Source organism: Equus quagga, chromosome 16 (genome assembly GCF_021613505.1).
Source record: "Equus quagga isolate Etosha38 chromosome 16, UCLA_HA_Equagga_1.0, whole genome shotgun sequence".
Lineage (NCBI taxonomy): Eukaryota > Metazoa > Chordata > Mammalia > Perissodactyla > Equidae > Equus > Equus quagga.
In genome coordinates, this window is record NC_060282.1 from 29,041,949 (window position 1) to 29,054,529 (window position 12,581).

Sequence of the window (12,581 nt, forward strand, 5' to 3'; positions counted from 1 at the left end):
TAGTTTTTTAAAAAGGGGAAAAACTGTCCTATTTCTGGACATAAACACTAGGATATGCCCTAATCCTTATCTTCTTTTCCTCTGAATGCAGTGTGTTCTATTTTTCTGAGCATCTTCAAAGTATTCTTTATATCATTGATTTACAACAGTTTAAATATCATGTGTGTGTGTGTCTGACATTACTTTCAGGGGAAAATCTTCCATTACACCTCAAATGTTTCTTGTGCCCTGGGTCACTGTCTTATCCTTCTAGATTTTAATTACATGTATAAGATGTTGACTGATGTTGTCCCATGACACTTGGATAATTGATACTGTTTTGTTTTGGCTTTTCTAACATAAAACTCTTTATTGTTCAATTTGGATAACTTCTATTGACCTTGCTCATTTTTACTGATTCTTTCTTCAGCTGTGTTGAATCTACTGATAAACTGTCAAAGACATTCTTCATCTTATTTAACATGTTTTTCATTTCTAATATTTACATTTGATTCTAGTTACAGATTCTATAGCTTTGTCAAAATTTCCCGTCTGTTCACGTATGTTGTTTATCTTTGCCACTAGAGACATTAACATATTAATCATAACTATTTAATTTCCCTGTCTGTTAATTCCAACATTTGGAATTAACTGATTAATTAAACAACCTGGTCTGTTGAATTATTTCTTTCTTGACAGTATATTGGTTTTCTTTTTCTTCTCCATTGATTTCTTGTGTGTTTGATAAGTTTTGGTTGGAAGTTGGACATCTTGCGTTTGATAGTTGTATCAGCCAGAGTTCAATCTGAGAAGCAGAATCAATAAAGAGATATATATCAAGAGATTTATTTATATTTAAAGCAAGAAATTGGCTTTATGTTATTGTGTGACCTGGCTAGGAATGTCCAAAATCCATAGGCCAGGCCATCAGGAAGGGTGGACTGAAACTCATGGGCATAGGCTGAAGCTGCTGTCCAATAGGCTGAATTTATTCTTCACTTAGGGAAGCCCCAATTCTGTTTTTAAGACCTTTCAACTGATTGTATTAGGCCCACCCAGATTGTCTAGGATAACTTCCCTTACTTAATATCAACTGATTATATACTTTATTCAGTTCTACAAAATACCTTCACAGCAACACCTAGATTAAATGCTTTATTGAACAACTGGAGATTATAGTCTAGCCAAATAGGAATGTAAAAAACCATTATGACTTTTATAAGGGCATCTCTTTTAAAAGGGCACAATCCCATTCATGAAGGCTCCACCCTCATGACCTAATCACTTCCCAAAGGCCCCACCTCAATAGCATCACATTGGGAGTTGGTTTTCAACATATGAACTTTGAGGGTGGGGCATACAAAAATTCAGTCTACAGCAACCTTCTTAGTTGAGTTTATTCCTAGGTATTTTATTCTTTTTGGTGCTATCAAAAATGGAATTGTCTTCCTAATTTCCTTTTCAATACACCTCCCTTCTCTCCAGTATCATGCTGTCTTCATTATTTACTCCAAAGCATTTGAAAAACTGTTTTTAAAAAATACTTTATCTAACTTTGTTTTCTCATCAAAAGGTTTGTACGATACAAGCTACACTGTCACAGTCAGAAGGAAAACTCATAGCTATTCTGTTGAGAATAGACTAAAGGGACCAAAGGCAGATGTCAGAAGAACAGCTAAGGGCCTTTAGCAATAAATTAAGGAGACAAATAGAATTTGAATCAGGAAAAGAGGACAGATTCTAGTTAGTTTTGAAAATAGATCTGACAATATTTGTTGATGGACCTGATGTAGCTTATGAAGGGAAAAGAAGTATTAAGGATAACTGTGAGATTTTGTTGAGCCACCTGAAACATGGAGTGTCCATTTACTATGATTGCAAAATTATGAAAGAAGTAAGTTAAATGGGGACTATTGGGAGCTGAGTTTTTGTCTTTTTTTTTTTTTTTTGAGTTTACAATTTGATTTCAAAGTAGAGATGCTAAATAATTGCAGACATAAGCCTGTACTTCACGGAAAATATTATGTTTAAATTGTTATAAAACATCATGTTCAATTTTACATCCAAATATATTTCCATTCCATAATCCATTCCTATAATGCAAATAAAATCATTAATATGTACATTTTAGAAGCCATTTGACACAGATATCTGTAGAACTCCTATTTTCCCAAGATGTCTTGATAATTAATAATCAGCTGACAATTTTTACTCGGCTCTGAGAAATAAAATTTAAAACACACCTGAGTACATCTGATTCTTGACATTGGTGGACAAGTTGTTATTGATAAAAAGCCGTGCTGTCTTTCCAAACATTGAAGTGCACTTTACATGATTTCAAAAAATTGTTTTAGTAATGTTTCAGATAATCACAGAAGTCTATTGTTAGGCTGCATGTGTACTCTAACTATATCATTTGACAGAGGGTCTTTTGAAAATATGTATTTTCTTAAAAGAGTCTTGTTTTATTTGTTAGTCTCTAAGAACAAAATGTGCCCACGTATTTGCTATAGAAATAGCTAGGGCATTTTAATTTTTGATGGACCTCCTCCCTCACCCACCCACCAAAAATACAACTGCAGTAATTTTTACATTTAAAATGTTGAAATATGCATATACAATGTGTTACCCTGTTAAGACAATAAATATAAATTTCGATAGAGAATTCTATAACTAAATTAAGTAGTTAACTCTAGGGTTTATTCCAAAAGATTTTATAAGAATAAGAGCCAGGACATGATATTATAAGAGCACAGTCAGAAATACAAATTATATGTTACTAATGGATGTTTTAGTTTTCATCAATTATTTAATACAATTCAACACATTTTCCCCAGCTTATATGTGAAACATTGACTTGAGGGTTTTACATTTTATCCATTCATCTCAAATCTATCAACTTTTAAGGGAAAAATATCCAGCTATAAGCTAGATGTTCAATATTACTTTTTGCTGCCAAATTAAAATGCTTTCCCTGCTGGGAGCTAAATCTTAAAAAAGCAATATTAAGCCAGCACAGAAATACATAAGCTCCTTACTTGCGGTATATATTAAAGTTTCGGAGTGCTGACACTGATTCTGCCAACTGGATAATTTTCATAATAATAACAAAAATCTTGAAACTGAAACAAATCATAGTAGTCTCTCAGCAATCTCTAATAAGAAGAAAATTAAGCTATAGACATATTGTAAATATTTAAAGGTGCTTTATTATACTAGATAATATATGATCAGATATTATTATCCACTCTGTGCTTTGTTTTTTCCCTCCCAACCAATGAGGCTTATTAATTGTCTGTAACATTCATTTTGTTGTGGCCTCCTTGTCTCTCCTGACCCTCTCATTATGTGGTAATGCATAAATTCTGCATTTTTATGCCCAATGTGGCCAAACACCAAAAGGCCAAGTTTCAAATATAATCAAACTAAAATTATAATTTATATCAACATTATCACTTGGGGACATATTATGCTTACACCTATGCTTCATTTCAGCACTGTTTGTAACGTGTCCCTTAGTGTCATCTCCTAGTCTATAACTGATCTTGGCTTTGCTTCCCTTGTTTTGGCCCTTGGAGCCTAAGTTCTTGACACTTACATATTCTATGGCTTCTGCTACTCCTTAGCATTCAGGAAAATTTTCACTTTTTGCCTTGTTTACTGATGTGATCAAGGGCTCAACTGGAACTTCTTCAAAAGACAGGGAAATAGGGACAAGTGAGAGGTGGGGTGAATAACAAAATGCAGGCTACCTTTCACCTTCATGCCAGCTTCAACTGGGCACTTTAAATTTTGTTTTATTTTCATAACGTCTTTTCATAACTTTCCACAGATATTAACACATAATATTTCAACATTATATTTTCTCATCTAGACTAATGAAACAACCTCTTAACTGGCCTACTTGCTTTACATAGATGCCTGTGATGTAAATTAAAACTTATTTTGTCATACTGCTTCTTATAGCTCTTCAATGATTCTCCCTTTATTGGTGTAAAGTTCCAATTCCTTTAACAAGACCACAAGCATCTCCAGCCTTATCTTTGTCCATCACCATTCTTCCAAGGCCTTCAATCTAGCATCAAGTTTCCTAAAGCATGCTCCACAGAAGCTATTGTGTGGCATGTTAATGGATATTATGCAAAACAAGTTTAATCTGGATAAATATACTTGAAAAGACCTGGCCAAAAGATTCTCAAAGTGATATTTTTTTCCCAGAGTAATTAGTACGCACTGTAAATCTCCAAAAAAAATATAAAGCATTTCTTCAACAATTTGACTAGAGTATTTTTTTTAATGGAGTATCTTCAGTAGTGCTGTTTTAGCCACATTATGTTTGGATAGCTTACACTTTCTTTTATCTCCAATCCTGCTTGAAATGCCTTTCTCCAACTGTGTTAAATCTTAAAAGTTGGCTCAATTGCAACCTATTGGAACTTGCCTCTCTATAATATAAAGACAAAAAAAAGCTAAAAACTATCTTTCCCAGACACTCTTGCAACTTGGATTCCGCAGATGATCCAGGTCCACTAAGGAGAAGCATCCCCTTGAGATGTGGAAGCAAGAGTCAGCAACATCGGGCAATGGCAACATGTAAAGTTATAGGACACTCTGTCAAGCGTGATGGTGTAAACGCATTCTAGACCTGGTAAAATATTAGCGATGATGCAGGATGGACAACTCTAACAAGGATGCAGCCTTTAGAATATCATGCATTATGGTGCATTTACATTTACAATTGCTGCTGTGTGACAGCAAAGCCTGATTTCCTGATCCTCTCAGAAATTTTGTAGTCTAACGAATTTATTTATATTAATGTTCTTCCTGCATAAACTACCTGGAGTTGGGGTAGAGGATTAGGATGCCTTGAACTACAAAAACTTTACTGATAGAATAATTATCAGAGGAGAAGTCAGGTTAATATACACTTAAGAAATTGAGAATCTCAGAATTATTATCTTACCTGATTGAGTTTTAATTTATTGATGATCCGTTTAGCTTTTGATGATGGTACACTGATAATCTATGGCATAATGTGATGAAACAGTTAAATTATTAACTGAAATGAAGCGCGTATTAAAAGTAGAGTTTTGGTGAATAATGTACTTATGTTTGTGAAAGGCATGAGGAATACAAAGATTCAGGGTTAACAGTTTGTGTCTAATTGCACTGGAAATCTGAAAGAAATAAAATGTCAAACTGAAAGCTTGGAAAATCTCAGCTAAATACTTGGTAATAGAAAACATACGTTCCTTTGTCTACCCTAAAACAATTCCTTTCTCTCATAACCACAGGATATAGACAGCAAACAATCAGATGTAGATTCTGATTCTGTCACTCAAATATAACATAGGTTGAATTTACAGAATCACCAGGAAACTTGTAAGAAACAGTGGGAACCTCAAAATTTGAATGGAAATATTTTATAGGATTCAGATGGCTCTGAGTACAGCTAACCAGAGCTGCAGCCCCTTCTCTGTCTTGTGAGGCTTATCCTCCTTATTTAAACATCGTATAATGGTGCAACCTGAGGCAGTTAACCTGCAAGAGGTGTCAATTCCTTCAGCTTCACCTCTATGTCTCATTGCCCCCAGACCTAGAACTAGAAACATATCTTTCTTTATCCCAGTGGACAAAATCCAAAGCCAAATTCAAAGGGAAAGTCTTACGCACCAAAGGAATTGCAGTATTTTGCTTTTCTGTATTGGCAAGTCTTTGGGAATATTTATGTAATGAATTCTGAAGGTGCTACCCCAGGGAAGGTGGAATACAATTTAGACTGTAGTGAATTCATTGACATGATCACACTTACAGGTTGTTTTGCGTTCATTGTTTTAACTCATACAGCTGGGAATGTTTGCTTCCTTAGTTGAATGAAACCTTGAATCAATGGCATCTAAGTAAAGAGTGTTGACAGAAATTCTTTAAAAAGAAGTTAAACACTTAAGAAGATTAACATTGAGTGGACTTACTCAATATATATTAACTGAGAATAGGTCCTTGACAAAATCTTTGAGGTCTACATAGTGAAAGATTTTCTAGTCTCTTTGAAAAGTGACATAGTGACTACTTTTTGTGGGTGGGGATTATGGTGGCTGACATTATCATGGGTGATTGTATCATGGCTGATACCAAAATAGTAACATTTAACCAAGCTGTTAAAGCAACCAAATAGACACACTACACTTAGCTATGAAAATAATATTGATATGATTACTATAATGAACAGCAAGCCTAGACTGATAATAAGAATTATTTGACCCAAACGGATATTTGGCAATAGCAATTGATGATTCCATTCCTATGACCAAAATCGAGGGGCAGTCAGCTAGTTTTCATTTTCATCTGTAAACTGGAGAAACAGACCAAAAAGGAAACTTTCTAAGCCTGACTTTAAACCATCATAAAAATAAAGTCATGTATAATTATCCAATTCCCAGGACTAGGTAAGTTCATAGATTCAGAGGCCTTAAAAAAAAAGAAGGCCTGGAACTCTTGAGAAAAGTCTTAAAATTATGCACTAATATATTATATAAATCTTCTACTTAGCTTTCCCTATGGGGACACGCAACCACTTACCAGGGTAGCTATGCACTTCAGGAAAGAAAACGCATTGATATTTGGGGGATTATTGAACCATCCTCTGAGCTAATACACCAATCATAGAGAACACTGAAGGTTCATGTAGTTTCCCAGTCAGAGTAGGTCTAATGGGATTAGATAATAAATGTAGTTTTGGACAAAATCCATCTTGTAGTGGGCCCAGTGGATCTCGGAACTCATTTTGTATTTGTTTTCTGGTACCTACACATCTGGTTGCAGTAGACATACTCAGACATTGACTGGACTTCATATTGGTTCCTGACCCATAAATCCGTTGCTTCTCTTAGAGAAAATACCATGTGGGGGAACCCACTGCTGTTCTCTTATCCTACTAAAATTGTACATTAAAAGCAGTGCTACAGGGGCAGCCTGGTGGCATAGTAATTGAGTTCTCATGCTCCGCTTCAGCAGCCCGGGCTTCATGGGTTTGGATCCCGGGTGCAGACCTACAGACTGCTCATCAAGCCATGCTGTGGCAGCATCCCACATGAAAGGGGAGGAAGATTGACACAGATGTTAGCTCAGGGACAATCTTTCTCAAGCAAAAGAGGAAAATCGGCAACAGGTGTTAGCTCAGGGACACTCTTCCTCACCAAAAAACAACAAAAAAAGCAGTACTACAGCCCTTGAAAAATTACATATCAGTGACATCCTTAAAGACTTGAAGATTGCAAGGAGACTCATCCCTATTATATCTAACTTAAACTTGCTTTATTAGCTTATTGATGTAACAGATGGATCTTGATTAATAATATGTAACTAAGTAGCAAAACGAATTGCAAATGTTTTGTCATATATGATTTCATTGCTCGAATGAAACAATTAAAACCCAGGTGCCTAGTGTGTAGCAATCAATCTGGCAAAGCATTCTTCTCCAGAAGAAAATTGAAAAATAGTTTGCTTTCATCTGGCATGGTTCACGATACACATTTACCATATTGTTTCAGAGCTACATCTATGCCCTAATCTTATATGTACTTTAGTCATCAGAAACATTGATCATCTCACAATACCAGAGGATTCCACTCTCATCCACCGGATTGACAACATGAGGCTAGTAGATCCTAGTGATCAGCATCTAGGAGGTATTTTAATGCCATAGGAGGATCCCTGCATGTCAGAAAATGGGAAATAAACTCCCTGGGAATTCAGTGACCTTCACTTCAGTGAATGCATGAGGATTGAAATGTCTAGAGCATGTTAGGATAGTCTCTTCTAATTAAAAACAAGTTGTTATGTCTTGTACTTTCTAGCACTAAAAAGGAAGCACACTCGTTAAAAACTTTGATCATTCAAAGATTGTCTGAGGTTGTCAGTTTTGAATGTGTTCCAGAAAAAAGAGCAAGTTCATCAGCTGGCCCAGGACAGAATGCTGACCCAGGAAATTTAATGTTTCTCCAAGTATTTTTGGTAGATTGTGATTCTGGTTGGTGACCCTGGGATTTTAGAACAAAGCTATGTCCTCTTCATCAAATAACTATTATGTTTTTGAGCGCTAGAAATAAATTTTGCTTGCTATTGAACCATGGTAGAGGGTGAATACTTTCCACTGGAAACCTAAGTGGCCCCATAAACTGAGTTTGCTTTCATAAACCAGATGATATCTGATCCTTCTAGCCATAGATTCAGACATCATCAGCAGTATTTCATCCACAAGTAGTTACCTCACATTTCCAATGCGTCTACTTCTACTTCAACACATCGGTATAACCTCTATGTGCGTTCTCTATATCCAATTGACTGAGAAGGAAAAATAATAATTCTGCCTGGTTTACAAAAGCCTCTTCAGAATAGGCTATCACCAGCCAGAAGCTAACTGTGGCAGCTTTGGAGTCCCACTAATTTACTCTGATGGAGAGTAGAGAAGGGAAATCTTTAAAGTTGGCAGAATTTTAAGATATCCTTTTAACAGACAAATTTTCATGGAAAGAGAGACGGCCAGAGGTGTATATGTGTGGGGGTGGAGATATAAACATATATGAAAAGTAGTAATGTTTATATGGATGGTTGGGTACTTATAAGGAAGGAGATAAAACTGGTGACCAGAATATCTAATAAATAATTACGTGATCGTATCTGTTGAAATGACCCTAGAATGCTCACCCCTAGGTCCTCTCCAAACAAAATTGCTCTCAATAATAACGGGAAGAAAATGGCCTGTCTGCTTCCCAACTAGCTTCTATCCTCAGTCACCTCAGTGCATGCTTAATAGACTCTTGATCAAAGTGACCACAAAGGCAATAATTGAGATTTTTCATGGGCTCGACAAAAAGAATTTCCTCTTCATAATGGTTATTGTTTAGATGTAACACAGAGCAGTTTTCCTCTTTCTGGAAAAATAGTTAGGTGTCACTTTCCAGCTCCATTTCATTTAACTTCAACCATGTAACTACTTCTCACCAATGGTGAGGTGAAACATCACTTCTTGTGGAGAGTTAATAGTGCATAAGCCCCCTCAATACTCATTTTCCCATGTACCTTGACCTTGAAGGCTATATGGTTGAAGATGTTAGCATAATAAGACGGAACGAGCCAGGGTACATGTATGAATAAGGAGCAGAAACCCTTTAATCGTATTAGACAGTGAAGTAAGTAAGGAATAATTATCTTATTTTATTAAGTCACTGATCTCTAGGATTGTCTGTTTCTGCATTTATCCTACTCTGACTACTAAAGACAGTAACAATTTCAAATGGTATTGGTGTAATGATCACATAGTGGCCATTAAAGGAACATATATCAGACTGGATATAAAACAATGTGCGTTATTCAGTGGAAAACCATTTAGTAAAACTGTTAATCATGATAACTTGAAAGGCAAATCCTGAGTGTATTGAACCAAAAGCTTTAAGAAAAGTGATTAGAAAGAACAAACATGTGGTTTTGGCAACTACAGTCTGCATTTGGAAGAAAATACAAGAAAAAGATAAGCTTGGGTGATAATTGAATCGTTTTCAAGGGTAAAGGAAGCGAATTGCTAGAATTCAGAAAATAGAACCTCGAAGGTTTGGAAAAGCTGTTTCCCTCTAGATTTAAATTATAAGAAAAATAAGATTAAGAATGCTTTTTAGTAGCAAAAGCCCATGTAAATCCCTATATTTCAACAAAGGTCAGATTAAAGACTTGAATTCCCCACTCTAGCCTGATAGCCTAAAAATAGTTTTTGTCATCTTGAAAGACAGACGCAGCGTACTAATCCGAGAAAGTCTTGGTTAAGTCAACAGAACCCTAGAGAAAAGCTTTCTCATTAGAGAAATTCCTCATTGGGTAGAATGGCCCATCCCTGGTAAACCTGCCATTGACTGAGAGGAGCTTAGGGAGCTGGGCCTCCAAAGGGAAACTGAAATGGATCCCCAAATTGCCCTGGCTGGGGTCTGTCAGCCAGCTACACTCCTAACAGTAGGTTCTCTCTTGAAGGGAGAATTGAGTAGCACATGTGCATGGCTACCACAAGGACTGATGAATTTTCTTTTTGTCAAACACCATAAGATGCTAGTTATTGTAATTGCACCATTAATTTATGCAACACTAAAAGAAATTTTTAAAATACCACTGATAAATCTATGACGTGTTTTCTTTTTACATTTCTTATTAAAATACTTGACGTTCAGTGTTCTTTCAAATCATTTTTTGCTGTTTTCAGTGTTAATATTTTTCCATGAAATACCATATTTTGTACACTCAAGAATGAATACTATATGTTTTGTTGTGTTTGTTTTATTTTGTTCACCAACGAGAGTACATGAGTCTGAGAGACAAAGAATAGGAGTAGAGATATCTCTCACTATTACACTTAATGACTCACTTAGAATTTTTTATTCTGTTTTCTTTTTTTGGTTTTGTTTGTTTGTTTATTTTTTATGCCTGTTATACTGGGCTATGCTGGTTTACAGTTCTTAGAACCCAAAAGAGGAATGCCTCCACTAGAAAACATACGAATGGGTCCACTAAGATGGTAGTTGAACCCATCGCTTGACCTTTTCAGACTTCTCATTCCAAAGGATAAACAGGGAAGCACAGGGCTTCTGTGTAGCCTGGGGTACACAATTTAATGGAAAATTGGGTGTAGCTACATGGTAGGATTATATCTGAAGCCTGGGGGAATCTTTGGAATTGCCTTTTAATACTATAATGTAGGTGTTAAAAGATAGTAGATGGGTCCAGAAGGCTAATATAGGTGGGGCCAGCAAAGCGAAACCCTGAGAAATGAAGGTTTAGGTTACTCTGTCAAATAAAGAGACCAGATCACAGTGGGTGCTTCATGAGGGCACAGAAAAAAATGCGCAATGGAGGAAGACAGTTGTACAGACCGACTATCAAATTGTGACCAATTGTAGGAACAAGGACTCTAATAGATATCATATTTTTCATTTGTTCTTGTTTATATTTATATTAATTTTAATCTTTCTTGACTAACTTCTCTTTATAATTTTATATAGGATGGATTGGAGGTGCTTACCTTTATAATTTATTCCATGGGCCACAATTTATCAAGATGAGATTTTAATTGAACTAGAGAAGTGAACATCACCCAGAGATGGATGCAGTGACTGACGAAATTTGAAGCTCGGCTTTCGGGGAAATGATGTTTGTTTTCACTGATACGATAGATGACTATACTATAATAGATGAAAATGTTATTTTTGTTGTTATTTCAAAATCAAGTATGATAAGGCAGATATATGTGTGTGTATTAGCAGCCAAAACTGTAGACGGCGCAGATGCTGTGAGGTAGTTCAATGGATGTTTATTTAGAACTCTTTCTCTAATTTGTCTTCCTATACTGCAGAACCTGGAAATGTAAAACAATATTTTCTTGCAATGATGCTGTATATATGACAAAGAGTCCTGCAAAGGTAGATATCCATGTGAGATTTGGAAGCCGACATGAGAAGCATGAAACGCTAGCTGTGCACTTATCACAAAAAATATGCCTGTCATTTTGTTGCCTCCAGTAAGATTTTCCCCAGTCCCTGTTCTCCGTCTGGGTTAAGTGCTGCAAGCTGTATTTTGGGCAACTATTTTTTTTTTTTGAGGAAGATTAGCCCTGAGCTAACATCTGCTACCAACCCTCCTCTTTTTGCTGAGGAAGACTGGCCCTGAGCTAACATCCGTGCCCATCTTCCTCTACTTTATATGTGGGACGCCTCCCATAGATAGCATGGTGTGCCAAGCAGTGCCATGTCCGCACCCAGGATCCGAACCGTCGAACCCCAGGCCACCAAAGCAGAACGTGTGAACTTAGCCCTGCGCCACCGGGGTGGCCCCTGGGCAACTATATTTTAACTTCATCTAAACACCTACCTCCTACTGTACTCTTAATATGAAAATAAGATGGTAGTAAAGATGCATTAAGCTCTTGATGTCTGTAGATAGTCCACCAAGTGCTTCATATGCGTTATGCCACTTAGTCCTCCAAACAGCTCTATTATGTTGGGTTTGTATTGTGGTTGTTAACATCAGATCCATACTAGCGTTAGACCTCTGAGAGTAAGGACTGCAAATGCTATCGTAGTCAACAATTTCTAGTAATATAAGGGAATATTTGGAAACTCACAGGCTGTCAACAAACATTGAATGAATGAATGAATGATTAACTGTGTTAATATTTTCTTGCCTCTAGGACAAGGCAATCTTAAGGGTAGGAATGGACATTCTCAATATTATTATGCATAATTTTATGGAAGTTGGGAAGAACTGAATGCAACATGTTATACATAAGCTCCAACATGGCAGGGATGGATATAAATATTTTATATTTATTTTAAATAGTAAATAAAATAGTATTAAAAATACCACTGGGGCTGGCCTGGTGGTGTGGTGGTTAAGTTGGCATGCTCCGCTTCAGAGGCCTGGGGTTCACAGGTTCAGATCCCAGACATGGACCTAGCACTGCTCATCAAGCCGTGCTGTGGAGGCATCCCACATAAAATAGAGGAAGATTGGCACAGATGTTAGCTCAGCAACAATCTTCCTCACAAAAGAAAAAAAATACTGCC